Source organism: Urocitellus parryii, chromosome Y (genome assembly GCF_045843805.1).
Source record: "Urocitellus parryii isolate mUroPar1 chromosome Y, mUroPar1.hap1, whole genome shotgun sequence".
In the NCBI taxonomy this organism is placed as follows: domain Eukaryota; kingdom Metazoa; phylum Chordata; class Mammalia; order Rodentia; family Sciuridae; genus Urocitellus; species Urocitellus parryii.
In genome coordinates, this window is record NC_135548.1 from 6,634,240 (window position 1) to 6,648,733 (window position 14,494).

A 14,494-nucleotide genomic window follows, 5' to 3' on the forward strand; every position below is an offset into this window, starting at 1 on the left:
ATCCAAATCAGCTGCTGTTCTCCCTGTGGAAACACATAAACACAACCCCGACTCCACACAATCACTGGGTCAGGACCTTTCTATTGTCCTCTTAGAATATCCTTCCAAAGGACCTTGGGCTTATGTACACTTTTTGGACACATATGCCTTTCCACAGCACTGAGTCCTAATGAATACAAATTTTAAAAGTTTAGAGTAAAAAGGGTCATTTTAAGTTTATCTTTGTGGAATATGAACCCCTTTTCAATTCCCCCTTTTTGCTTTAAGAAGTATGCCTTGTCCCTGTGGATTTCATGGGCTTCCTGCTATATGAGTAATGCCAAATGATGAGCAAAATTGTTTAAAAGAGGTAGAAGTGTAACCAGGGGCATTATTTATTTTTTAGCTGTTTTGGAATGCCCAGAGTGCCAAAAATTTGTAAGCAATGAGCTATAATATCTTTAGTTTTTTCTCTGGCATAAAGGGAGCCCATCAAAAATCTGGAAGAAGTATGCTAATATTTTAATTTTCCAAATTTTGGCAAGCGTGTGACATCCATCTACCAAATATCAGTCCTCTAGGATTGATTCCAAGATTAATTTGTGGTAAAAAGGTTACACAATATTTACATTGTTTTATTATTTGTCTAGCTTCTTCCTTTGCTATTTTAAAACACTTTTGTAAAGTATTAGCATTGACATGGAACTTTTTATGAAAATTTGTAGCTTCTTCTAGTGTAGAGAAAATGTGTATATCATTTATAGTTTTATCTGCTAAATTATTGCCTAAATAAGGGCTCCAGGGGATCCTGTATGTGCCCTAATATGTCCTATAAAGTATGGATCTTTTCTGTCCCAGATTAGACTGTGTATAGTGGAAAGCAAAGAGAAAACAGTAGAGGAAGGAGAAATCCTACCAGCATCTTCAAGGGATACTATAGCATTAAGGATATACTGACTATTGGAAAATAAATTAAATACAGAATCTTTAAACATCACAAAAAATTGTAATACTGCATTAAGCTCTACATTTTGAGCTTATTGTTTGGGTACTAAAAATGTAAAAGTTTGATCAGGTGTAACTATTGCTGCTGTATTATTATTTGACCCATCAGTGATATATTTGGAGCATTCATGATACGTGTATTTCTTGTCATTTTTGGAAATATTACAGGATGCAATGACCAAAATAGACAATGAAGGATTAGATGGTAAGTAGTTATCAAATGAAACATTAGATTTGCACATGATTATTGCCCAAGTATTTAACTCATTAGCTAACTCATTGATTTGATCCATATTATATGGAGTAATAATTTTATTGGGAAAAATTCCAAATACTCCCTTTGGTGCTTTTATTCCTTTGAGGATTAATTGTCCTACAGTCTCAGTATACCTAGTAAGAATAGTGTTAGGAGAATAAGATAAATGTATCCATAATAATTGTCCTCCTTGCCAAAATACTCCTGTAGGATTTTTTTTGTTGGTAGTACAATAATTAATAAATACAAACTTATATCAATTCTATCCAAATGCATATTTTCCATATATGTTTCAATGATTTTTAATGCCTTTCTTGCTTTAGGCATTCACATTCAGTGTGAATTAGGATCTGATGGACCTTTTAGGATATCAAATAAAACTATTCTGTTGGTATGCCTAGATAAGGCCTTATCCAATTTATGTCTCCTAATAACTTTTGAAAGTCGTTAAGTGATTTGAGTTGATCTACTCGTATTTGAATTTTTGGTGGACGGACCATGGTTGAGGATAATAGAATTCCTAAATCATAAATTGGAAAATTTAATTGTACTTTATCTATTGCTATCTCTAGATTATAATATTTTAATAAGTTTGGAAGTGTGGCATAACATTCTAGCAGTGTGTTTTTATCTTTGTGTGCTAATAATACATCATTCATATAGTGAAATACCCAAAAATGGGTTATTATGGGGAGATACAGAAGGTTGTATATGTCCTTCCACTAATTTTTGTTTGACCAGGTCATGGGCTGCTTCTATGTTTTCTTTAATCAGGGGCCACTGAGGAACCCATCCTGGTCTTTCTGATTCCCAAGTAATTTTTATTGTCTCAGTGACCACTACTGAAAATCCAATCCATATCTTTCTGTTCCTTGATGTATTTGTATTGGTGCTTCTATATCTTGTTCTTGTTATTCTACTCTTTTTTCTTTCCTAAAACCTTGTGTAGTTTTAATAGTGGGTGCATTTTGATTGATGTTATTTGTTAATGTCAAACCTAATTGATCTAGGACATCTTGTCCCAACAAACCTCCATGTCCTTGTAAAGTCTTCCATGCCCTAACCAGATTTGCAGCATTTTGTGAGTATACTCCAGAATCATATGCAATTGGTTGCTGCTGATTCTCCTAAGGTCCCTTTCCTAACAACATATCTATATTTCTATGAGGATAACCAGCTGCTGCATTTCGCCTAGCCTTCTCCTTGCAAAATTCTTGATTGGCAATCTTCCACAACAGGTATTGTCCTCCACTTAGCACAGCTTTACAAATATTAGCCCAATCTGCTGGTGTTATGTTCAAGTTGGTAATGGATTCAACCAAGTGTACAGTGAAGTGTACTTGAGGACCATAGGTTGTTACAGTGTCTTTTAGCTGCTTCACTGTTTTGAAATTTAAAACATGGTGAATTTGCTGCCCTCCTGCCTGCTCAAATACAGGGCATGTTAATATTTGTGATCCTGTCTCAGAATTCCATCTATCACCTGTGGGGGTTGGGGGATTCTCAGGATATGGAGGTGGTGTTGTTGGTTGGACACTTATGTCCTCTGGTGATAGAAAGGTGTTAGTAGCAGTCTACTGTAGAGGTGGCACTCTTGGTTGGACACTTATGCCCTCTGGTCATAGAAAGGTGTGTGTAGCAGTCTCCTGTTTTAACTTTCCCCCTGATGGTTTTTCTTCTCTATACTTTCTTTCTCTGTCTGACTAGCCCAAGACACCTTCTTTTTTACTTGAATTTTTTCCTCAGTCTGACTAGTTCGTGAGACCTTTTTTGTTTAACTTGATTTTTTTTCTCTGTCTGACTAGCTTTAGAGACCTCTTTTACTTGAATTTTTCTACTCTAACTATAATACAACCCAACAAGATAATGCCAAAGAAAACTGAAACAGAGTGAAACAAAATTGGAACAAAAAATCATTATATCAGCTTTACTTTCCTCCTGAAATGTCCATCCTTCCTTCCTTCCTATCTGTTCCTCACATGTGAGTGGTTTTTCTTCCATCTTACACATCTCCAGGGACAGGCAAATTAAAACAAAAGTGAAGCAAAACAAAATAAAAATTTAAAAATGGCTACCCATCCTCTCGCTCTGCCCTCAGGGGCGAGCAGTTTACCTTATCACTTACCCTCAGTCATTCCCCTTGTGGGCCACCAAATGTTGCAGTCTGGCTGGGGACAATTCAAGAGCCACTTGTCAAATGAAATGAACTTTTATTTACAGCACACACACCGCACCACACAGCTCTTCAGGAAAACCTTCAGACCCCAACTGACACCACCGGCTTCCCACAAGCCTCTAAACCTCCCCCACTCCTCCTGCTCTTGAGGCTGATTGGCTGTGTAGCATGGGCGGAGCCAAAAATAGTTCCCCAAAGAGCAGCTCTGTGGTCTGAAAGGGTGGGGAAACAGCCCAATGAGAATCACCACAGAGGAGCCAATCAGTTGGCAGCTAGAAGTTTGCTGGGGCCGCTGTGAGCCAATCATCAGCTGGCAGCTGGAAGTTTGCTGGGGCCACTTTGGCTGTGGCTCTCAACAATATCCAAAGAAGAGTCAAACCCAGGTGGAAACCAGAATGCCTTTTTCAATATCTATTTTATTATTTCCTTTTCCCCCATCATCCAATTGACTCATGTACCTCACAGCAGGACAAGAGAAAAATGGTTTATATTAAGATGAATTAAAAGAGTCTGAAAATATATTCTAACATCATGTACCTAAACATACTGCAAACCAACTTCAATTTTATTCATAACCCATAGTTCATGGATAATCTCCACTAGTATTTCTCTTATCCTCTCTTGATGAGGAGGCAATAAGACTTAAAATTTATACACACATACATATATATATATATATATATATATATATATATATATATATATATATATCGGAAACACATGCAGGGTCATAACACTTCCTCATAAGCAATTAAGATACAACAATAGAACTTATCCTATGGGATTTTTTTTCTTGGTGAGTACTTAGTTTTTTGGAAGCATAAATGCACAAAGTAATTGGAGTTTTGATGGGAACTACTGCAGGATTTTAATGACAATCACCATGTGACAATCAACAAGGGGTGCATTATTTAAAGAGAAATTACACCAATGTTCTTACACCAACCTGGCTGATGTTCACCAGCTAGGGGGATGGAAAGCCAGTGCCTCAGTTATATTCCCTGGGCTCTTTGAGCCTATGGATATCTGATTGCAATAATTTGTGTTTTTCCTTACCTGTACTCTGGCCTTTTCAAGGAAAAAAAAAGCATTTACCTATTCTCACTACAAGCAGGAGCGGGAGAAGGAGCAAAAGCAAGACCAGAAGTCTTTCTGTGAGTACTATAAAAACCTAAGTTTGCTTGTCTCAGGGCTTATATAGTACTTTATTCACTGCCATTGGTCCATATATATGCTAACTAGGATTTGGAAGAAGTACCAATGTTACAGATTTGAATTTCAAGCTATTGAGGGCTTAGACATACTACAGGATGCTTTTGGTCAACTCTGGAGCCCCCACTTCCATTCAGTTTTATCCCACTTTCATTTTCTCCTGCTTTTCCAGGAAATTGGAGGCTGAGGTCCTGCAATGGGGCTTCAGAGCTTTGTGGAGTGGGCTTTGCCTATAGGAGTCAGTATCATGCCCTACCCTAGCCACAAAAGGGTGACAGGTGTGGGTAACTTGACTTGCAACACCTAAGGACCCCCAGTCTGCATGGCAAGCTTCACACTGTTACAGGTCCTGGTTGGCACAGGCATTCTGACCCAGCCTTGTCACCACTCCAATTTACTCCAATTTTTTTGATGACTAATGTTTTTGGTTTTGTGTGCCAGGCCCTATATGTGCACTACTATTGTCTACTCCAGCCTGAGTCTCACCTTCTTTGTCTCCTAGCAGCACCTTGGAAGAATGGACTATCGGAAGCAGGGTAAAATTTACCAATCCTTTCTTTGATTATTGTGGGAGTGTTTCATCAGAAGTTTCTCATGCATTTTTGTTTTTAGAAAGGTCATTGTTTTACATTTCACCTGAGATCCAGAACTCACCTTGTATTTGTCTCTTTGTGATATGGTAGGGAGGACACAAGGGTTGTATCTCCACCCTGGGTACCTGTCCAGCTGACCCTGCATTAATTTCAAACTGGGGATCCATTGCCCTGAAAGTCAGGTACTGATATGTCAAGTAAGTAACACAAATATCTACTTCACAATTGTTTTTAGTGGGGACTATTTTTCTATCTCTGTGATAACATTAAACTTTCTTATTTTAACATTAAAATAAGTCTCAACATGTGGTAGACAAAGACACCAAATTTGTTTTTTAATATTACATTTGAAATAGTACATTTTCTCATTTCTTGTGATGCCCACAATCAGCTGTCAATTTTCACATACAAGAGAAGAAAGCCCACTGAAATTTAGATTGAAACTGCAGAGATATATAGGTTAATTTGGAAAGAAGTGCCACTTTTGTAATGCCAAAACTCTTGGTACATGAACACAGATGCCATTTCTCTTTTTAAAAATCATCACTATTTCTCTTAAAATGCTTTCAATTTTCTGTGTAAATATTTGCACATTTTTCATTGGAATTATTCCAGATATATGACGTTTTATTATGACTTAAGTAGATTCACTTAAAATTTTTATTTTAAAATTACCTTTTGCTAACATATAAAAGGGTAACAATAAATTATGTTGAGCAATGTTTTTGCTTCACTCACTTTTTAAAAAATACTTTTGTAGTTGTAGATGAACATAATACTTTTAATTAATTTATTTATATATGGTGCTGAGAATTGATTCCAGTGCCTCACATGTCAGGCAGGTGCTTTACCACTGAGTTACAACTCCAGCTCCATCATTTTTAATTCTAAAAGTCCACTTTAAAAAGCTATTTTTAGTTGTAGATGGATACAATACCTTTATTTTGTTTATTCAGTTTTTATGTGGTGCGGGGATCGAACGCTGTGTCTCAAACATGCTAGACAAGTGTTATACCACTGAAACACAACCCCAGCCAAAAGAGGGTCCACTTTTAATACTTTCATTTAACATTGTACTTAGATAAATGGTTTTCCATTTTGCTGATATTTCTTCCAGTTTAATGAAGTTTTCTTAATGTACTGACATACTAGTATTACAACAAATGGGTGTTAAATTTTTGAAAACATTTTTATGTTACTATTTTTTTATTCCTCTCTGAACATGGTGACACATAATTGCTTTTGTAAATACATAATTGATTTTTGAATCCCAACCTCATTGTAATATGTAATATATAGATGGACTTGATTTGCTCTTATTTTCCAGAGTGTTTGTGCATTTACATCCATGACTGACCTTATAACTTTTTATTTTCTTGTAAAATATTTTCATATTTTAGAATCAGGTTTCTAATTGGACCTCATAAAATAAGCTGAAACTCTGTCCTCAGTGTTTAAGATTGTATTATCATTTCCTTAACTGTTTAGTAGAACTCTCCAGGAGGGTTACCTGGGATTTAAATTATTTGTGTCAGTAAAGCTTTTAATTATCATTTAATATTATTTAATAAATAGAGAGTTCATATTTTCCACTTCTTATGTTAGAGTTGGTAAACTATTTTCCCAAGAAATTTCAGTATCATTGGAATGACTTTGATACCTTATGTCTTTTTGCAGTTCATTAAATTATTTTCTTTATTATTTCTTCTTTCTACACTTTTCAGTGTTTACAATTTACTTTCTGTTATCTTCTAGATATAATCAATTATTCAGTCATTCTTCTGTATTTTGGGCCAAAAACACTATAAACAATATTTAATGCATCTGTAATTTTAAATATGTCTCAGTTTCTCATTATTATTCATTTTAAAATAGTCTCTCAATTTTTATTATAATTAACTCATTCTTTTCATGGATTTATGGGTTTTGTTGATCTTTTTGTAATTGATTTCTAGTTAAATTGCATAATGGTCAGAATATACTACTAAATTATTTCAAATTTTTGAAAGTTAAGCATGGACCCTGACCAATTTTTGCAAATGATCCACCTGCACTTGAAATGGTTGTGTACTTTGTCAATAGCTAGTATAGTATTTTGTACATTTATCAATCATACAGTTCAGATTCTACATCCTCATTCACTGATATGACTGCTTATTGCAATAGTTCACACATGTATGGTTACATTGTAAATTGGTTTATTTTTCCTTACACTTATTTTTCATTTGGGACTTTACAAATATAAAAGACATGTTATTAGATTCATATATATTCATAATTATTTTATTTTTCTTATAAACTCCACAATTATATCATAATTAAATGTCTATTTTATTTCTATCAATAATTCTCACCATGATTTCTTTATAAGGTAAAAACAGAAATGTATCCAGTGTCCTTTCCATGCAACATGGTCATATGTACAATTTTTCCAACTTATTACTTTTGTCCTTTCTGGGAAAATATCAAGGTACGCTTCTGGAAAACAGCACACAATTTTTAATGGTGTTTTTTCAAGTCTACAAATGCATGAGTTTGTCTTCTCTCTCTATGCTTGAAATGGCTCAAACTCAGTCTTCCCACACATTAGAACAGCACTCTATGCTAACCTACAACCATTCTGGGGTGTGTGTGTGTGTGTGTGTGTGTGTGTGTGTGTGTGTTTGTGTGTGTGTGTGTATACATACACATAATAGTATAAATGTTTATTTTCTTTGTGATTGACTTTGCTGTCCTGTTTTTACAAAAATAAAAAAAAAAATCTGAAGATCTCTAGTAAATATAATCTTTCTACTTTGGGGAATAAACAAAGCTAAAAACTTGTGTGCCCAAATCTCCCCTAAATACTCTTTAAAAATTGTTTATTTAATGTGGCTATTATTCTTGTTTAGCAATTTTATGCAAATACCTAAATACAAAAAAAAAAAATTACTGAGTACTACATGAGAAGAAAAAACTTAGGACTTAAGATAGTTTCCTGAAAATTAAAAAAAAAAAAAAACTAGAAGCATTTGATTACAAACAAAACATTGTTAATCAACACCATCATACCTACTCTACAATTATAATCAAAATTTCACAGACATTTTTTGCACACTGTATATAAATACACATCACAATGATACAATGAGAATTTATATATATATATATATATATATATATAAATAAAATGAAAAATATATATATATAAATATATATATATAAAATGAAAAGAAGTTTAGATTTATACCAAAAAACTTAATTGTAATATTTTGAAAAATAATTTTACTAGATATTATTTTATCTCATAGTAATTTACATTTATGCAAATTTTACTTAAACATACTAGATTCAGATGCTATGTATACTATAATTTTATAAATCCAAATTTTAAAAAAAAAGGATACTGTGGAGTCCTTTTAGCAAAGTAATGATCATTACCTAATGCAAATGAAATATGTGGGTAATAGAAATTCATTCTTACTTTTTTTAAATAGGACTAATAAATACTCTGGATTAAAGTACCTGAATACCAACATCATTTTTTCTTGTCATAAAATCTGGAGTCCTATTTAAAAAAAAGGCTCTTAAATTCAGTTTTTAAATTACTGAAAATGATTTAGGTCATTTTAGCAATTATATAAAAACACAGATACATTCACCTTACAAAATCACTGTCTAAAAATAATGGCAGATAAACTATCCCTTATAAAAACAAATCACACTACAATTTTTACTGTTTTTTTAGGCAGTCCATTTGAGTAAAAAAGTAAGAATCATGTATTGTTTTGAAACTTTTTATTCCAACCCTACAAAAAGAACAGTATTGATGAAAAATGTTTTCCTAAATGCATGTGTTACAGTTTCTATATTCCTTATTTCTCCATCTAAGCCAAACTTTATACTTGATACTTATGTGAAGATCTATGTTTCCACTACTTAATGTTTAATTCTATTCACACACCTCATTTTAACAATACCAGTAATCACTTCAACATGTATTGTTTCAAAGACATACCACTATGAAAAAAATGGAGGGATCCCTCAGCATGTTAGATATTCCTCATTAGAGAAAAACTTCTCCTCCTCTAAAATCACTTACTGTACATTAATACTTTTTGTGTTTTTGAAAATATTACTTCTTAGTTTTAAAAATTTGCCTGGGGATTTCTTCTCCTTCTTACTTTCCAAAGTAAAAATAGCATATTACAGAATTCACCCTAAATAAGGGTAATTTTTCCTAAAATTCATTACTTTCTAAACATAAGATGTCATTCAAATATGTTCCATAATTTGTTTATATACACATTCTATCTATGTTGATTCTAAATCTAGAACCAAAGAATGACTGGGCAAAACCAATGCTGCTTTGGCTATTTTAGTTGAACAAAGTCACAAAACACCATATTTAATAAAGTATATTATAGTGATATATAAATGCTCTTTGCCAATAGAATTAGAAGAATAGGACATCTGATTTTTAACCACTTAGGGAAATTAAGAATCTATATAATACAGTAAAGAAAAAAAATTAAAAAGAAAAATTCAATTTAGAAGAGGCATAGAATGAACTAAGATATAAAATTTTCTTATTTCTTCTCTTTTAATATTATAATTCCATATTTCTTTTTAAAAAGAACTAAATTAAAATACAGTAATTACTTAACTATCCTTCAGAAAGTCAAGCATACTTAAATCCATGTCTTTCTTTCTGGGATTTCTTCAAAACTCTTACAGCCAACACATATACATATTGAGGAACACATTATTTTGACTCATAGGACTCAGTATTTTTATGAAATCCTGACATTGACAATTACATCCCTTGTTATGATATTGATAGGCTTCTCCCCCTTTCCTTTCCCTATTTTAGGCTTAAAATCTGTATTTCTGTCAAGACATGCCTTTATACTTTTTACCTTTCATTTTCATGTTCCAAATTGTTATAACAATTAGAACAACTGCAATTATTATAAAATTTGCCATTTACAAAGCAATCACAATATAATTTCTAATAGTGATTTTATATAATTCCAGGGCTTTCTGGGCTGACTGGCAATTATTGAAGAGATTATGCCATTGAATGGAAGACTTTCCTGGGTCTGGATACCAGATATCCCAGTAAAATTAGAGCTGACTGATATACACACACATATGAAGACCCCTGTAGCTGAGTAACGTACTGAGTTGAAAGCTCTGCATAACCCACAATTCCTTTTCCTGGAGCTGGTGCCAGGACAGTACCTGGTAGTACTTTAGTGATGTTGGGCTGGATCTGTGACAGTGAGGTGTAAGGCATAAAAAGCCATTGCTCTTGTTGGATGTTAGTTACTATTTACGAAGCCTGATTGATGGATTTGGGGACAACTTGTAGGATAGCCTGAGCTTGAAATAATGGAACTGACATCTGCACTGGGGTTGTATTAACAACTACTGGCTTTGCTTCATAAAGAGGCTTAATGCTTGTACTGTGATTCTGACTAACTTGTTGGGTTAAGATACTGGCTGTTGTGACAGTAACAAATCAGACATAATGAAACTTCTTTCCAGGCACTTGAATCTGCTGAACAGTTGCCAGCATTTCCAGAGAAATTGGGAGCAGTTTCCATAAGAATAGCTGTCTTAAATTGTGATATGCTCACTTTTTCAACAGTGATGATCTGCACAGATGATTTAATTGTCATTAGCCTTATTTGGTGATTTCGAAGGTGAGATGGCTATTTTCTTTGGCATCTGCATTGTAAAATTAAAAGTTGATGCAATAAAACCACTTTCAGATATTGTTTTGGTCTTTGATAGAGTTCCAGTTGTAGACTGTGAAAGAACCCTACATGCAATAATTGATGTTGTCTGATCCATAACTGCTTTGCTGTTAATTGGTTTTACCAAGATCAGCTTCATGATTACTGAACCACAGGTGGTATTCCAGGCTTCTTAGCAATCTCATCTGGAACCAACTCTAGGATCACCCTTGACTTCAGTGTTTACCATGGCTACTAGATTTTATACCTGAGATTTCTAAATATACAGGACTGTCCTGTCTATGTATTATGTACTTGGTATCAAAATGACATTTAAAAAATTGGCACTCATGAACTAAAATTTAATTAACTAAATGGAGCCAAATAATTAAATTCGAATCAATTAATTAAATAAAAATATAGATGTCTTTAAAATTCTAACTCACAATTTTTTTTTTAGAGAGAGAGAGAGAGAGAGAGAGAGAGAGAGAGAGAGAGAGAATTTTTTACTGTTTATTTTTCAGTTTCACAACATCTTTGTTTTTTATTTTTTATGTGGTGCTGAGGATGGAACCCAGTGCCCTGTTCATGCCAGGTGAGTGCATTACTGCCCGAGCCACATCCCCAGCCCCAATAAAATCTTTATTTCTAAAAAAATGTCTAAAATGTAATATAAATTAATTGCTTCTAAAATTTTTCAACAGAGATAATTAATACTGCTAATCACATTGTTCTGATATTCTTATTTTATGATTAAAATAAGTAAATTAAATAGAAAATAATTGGGATTAATCTTCAATAATATGGTTTCTCAAATAAATAAATTAGAAATTACAACTGAAGCCCAACTAATTTCTCCTTTTTCTTTTCAATTGTTAAAGAAATAACAGTATCCTCCCTGAAATCTCTCCACAACAAGCTGAATTAATTGCCATTATCCTGGCAATGAGATTATTTTCTACTCCTATAAACATTGTAACAGTTTCTTAATATACAGGTAAACTTGTTCCTCATATTTCTGTAGCTGTGTTATCCCCTCATTTGGATTACAATTTACTGTCTCTTTTTTAATGCTTTAAACTCTTTCACAGCATAATATGTCTTCCATCTTCCTTACTCATATGCACAGCCACATTAAGATTCCTGGACTTTTGATGGAGAATATCAGCCACACAGACACAGCTATGAGAGCACTTTATCTTTTGTTTTCAGATGCTGTAAAATCTCATGTTTTTTTTTTCATCAAAATATTCAATCACTAATTATGATGTTTTCCATTTCTTCCCAACAAGCTTATGCCATTGTCAATAACGGTTCTCTCAGGCCCCTATGTGAAAATCTGAAAATCAATTCAATGCACTTTGGCAAATGCATATTACACATTTCCCTTTTTAAATCTTATTTATTTCTTCATATTTCCACTGATACTCATTCTGAGTCTATCTGGCTATTGCCTATTGGTCTAAAAATGTATCTTCCTAGATTTCTCACTTATTACTCTTCTTTGCCACTATGTGCAAGCCCACTCATTTAAAGACACATAATTTCCTGCAAATACAATCTGTGATTTTGCATAATTTCACACTCATTGGAATATAATTTTAACCAATGGAATGTCCCATTCTACCACACTAGTCTTCATTGAATGAGAACATCGTACCCTGAAGATATGCTTATCGATTCAAAAATCAAAGAGGAGACCAAGCTCAGAGCAGAATACAATTTTTAGTTTTATGAAAATGGGCATAAAGTAAAAGACATAAGGGACAATGGTGGCTGAGTCACTTAATTTGTGGTTTCCAATTTTGAAAAGTTTTCTGAGAACTAAAATATTTATATTTGAAATTTCCTATTTACGTGACATACTCGTGTTTTATAGTTTACTCTTAATATGCTCTAGTTATTCTTATTTTATGGAAAAATTACATGATTTTAATTATTATCATCAATGGCAAATAAGTTTTAAATCAATTAAAATCTTACATTAAGCATAAAGTTATGTTCACATTTGCTACAGTCATAATAAGTACATTTAATTGTATCAAGGCACAAGCTTTCTTTTGATTTTAAAATATCACAACTGCAAGATTATGTATATAATATTCCCATTGTTGCTTATATAATAGTAAATTAATCAAATTAAGTTACACTACTAGAATAAAATAAAATAGAAATATTTGACTCATAAGATTCATATTTAAACCATCTTTATTTACAAAATATTATTCTAAGAATTATAATTCCATTAAGCTTCAATTGGTGCAAAAGTATAATCACTTAAGTAAAAGCAGTTAGTTAAACTAAAAATGAGAGATAGAATACTTTTGAAGGCAGATACAAAATATTGTCACAATTGTTGTTGTGCTTTTGGATGTTCAGTAGCAGGCTCTTTGAAGATGGAGTCAACCTTGAAGGGAACTCATTTCTACTTTCAGAATGTAGGGGGAGGGGAGAAGGGAAATTCACCTTTTGGGAAGAGATAATGAGGAAAACACCACAGTCCTATTGGGAATGGAGCAGGTGGCTCGGTGGAAAATATTCTCCATACATATTTCTTGGAGGAGGTTGAGGAAAAAAGTCCTCTTCTCATCAACTGATTCCTTGGATTGGCTGGAAACAATGGACCTCTGTTTGGAGGGAATGGTGAGAAAGAAAACCCAGAGCCAGTTGCTTCACTTTCAGCAGGGACAGATGAATCAGGCACATTGGAATCACCAAGATCAAATTGGATATCATTTTTACTGGATTCCATTTCTGAAGTCATAGGGCCATCCATCCTATCCAAAGGGGACATAGTATAACTTCTGAGTTCTGCTGATCCAAGATGGTCAACCATAATTAGAATAACATCCATCTTGCCTTAGTAGAGAAAGACCCTGATCAGAATATGGTTGGCCTGGTGGAGCCCTCATGGAGTTCTGTTCCCATGGAGTTGACAGGGGCCCAATGTTATAAGAAACTCTCTGAGGATCTCTTACCCCATAATAGCCTGATTCTCTTCTTTCATTTATAATCTGAGGGCCCAGAGGATTCTTGTGCCTTTTCCTCTTACCCTTGAAAGAAAAGGTAAGAGTCTGAGTGGACCTTTCTTTTCCAAAAGAGGATCTCTCACTTCAGATGAAGGTCGACCCAATGGTCAGGAATCATTTGGGGAATTCTCTCTGCCAAAGGCTGTATTTGAATCAAGTGCTAAAGGATCTTTTTCTACTAGTTTAAATCTAAATTCATTTTCAGTTTTGTCTGTTGTGGGAATTTTGTTTCTTTAAATCATTGAGGTATTTTTTAGCACTCTGAGCTGCCAACTCATTTTCATATGCCTTTTTCTCATAGTACATAATTGGCCGCTGATAAGAATGAATGGTTCTCTCCAATTCTTCTTCACGAACTTTGACTTGCTTTCTTTAGTTCTCTAGCTGTTCAGTTCCATGGCTGATATTCTCCTCCATTTTGGAGAGTTAATCCTCTTGTTCTATGTGGTAATTTTCTTGTGTTATTAAATTCCTTTGGAGTTAAATTACATTTTCTTGATATAGTTCAACAATGGTTTTAAATT

At 33.6% G+C, this 14,494-nt stretch overlaps 1 pseudogene; it reads right to left on the reverse strand.

Annotated features, from left to right (window-relative positions):
- Positions 1 to 9,891: 9,891 nt before the first annotated feature.
- Positions 9,892 to 13,717, reverse strand: LOC113176760 (protein lin-54 homolog pseudogene; annotated as a pseudogene).
- Positions 13,718 to 14,494: the final 777 nt, after the last annotated feature.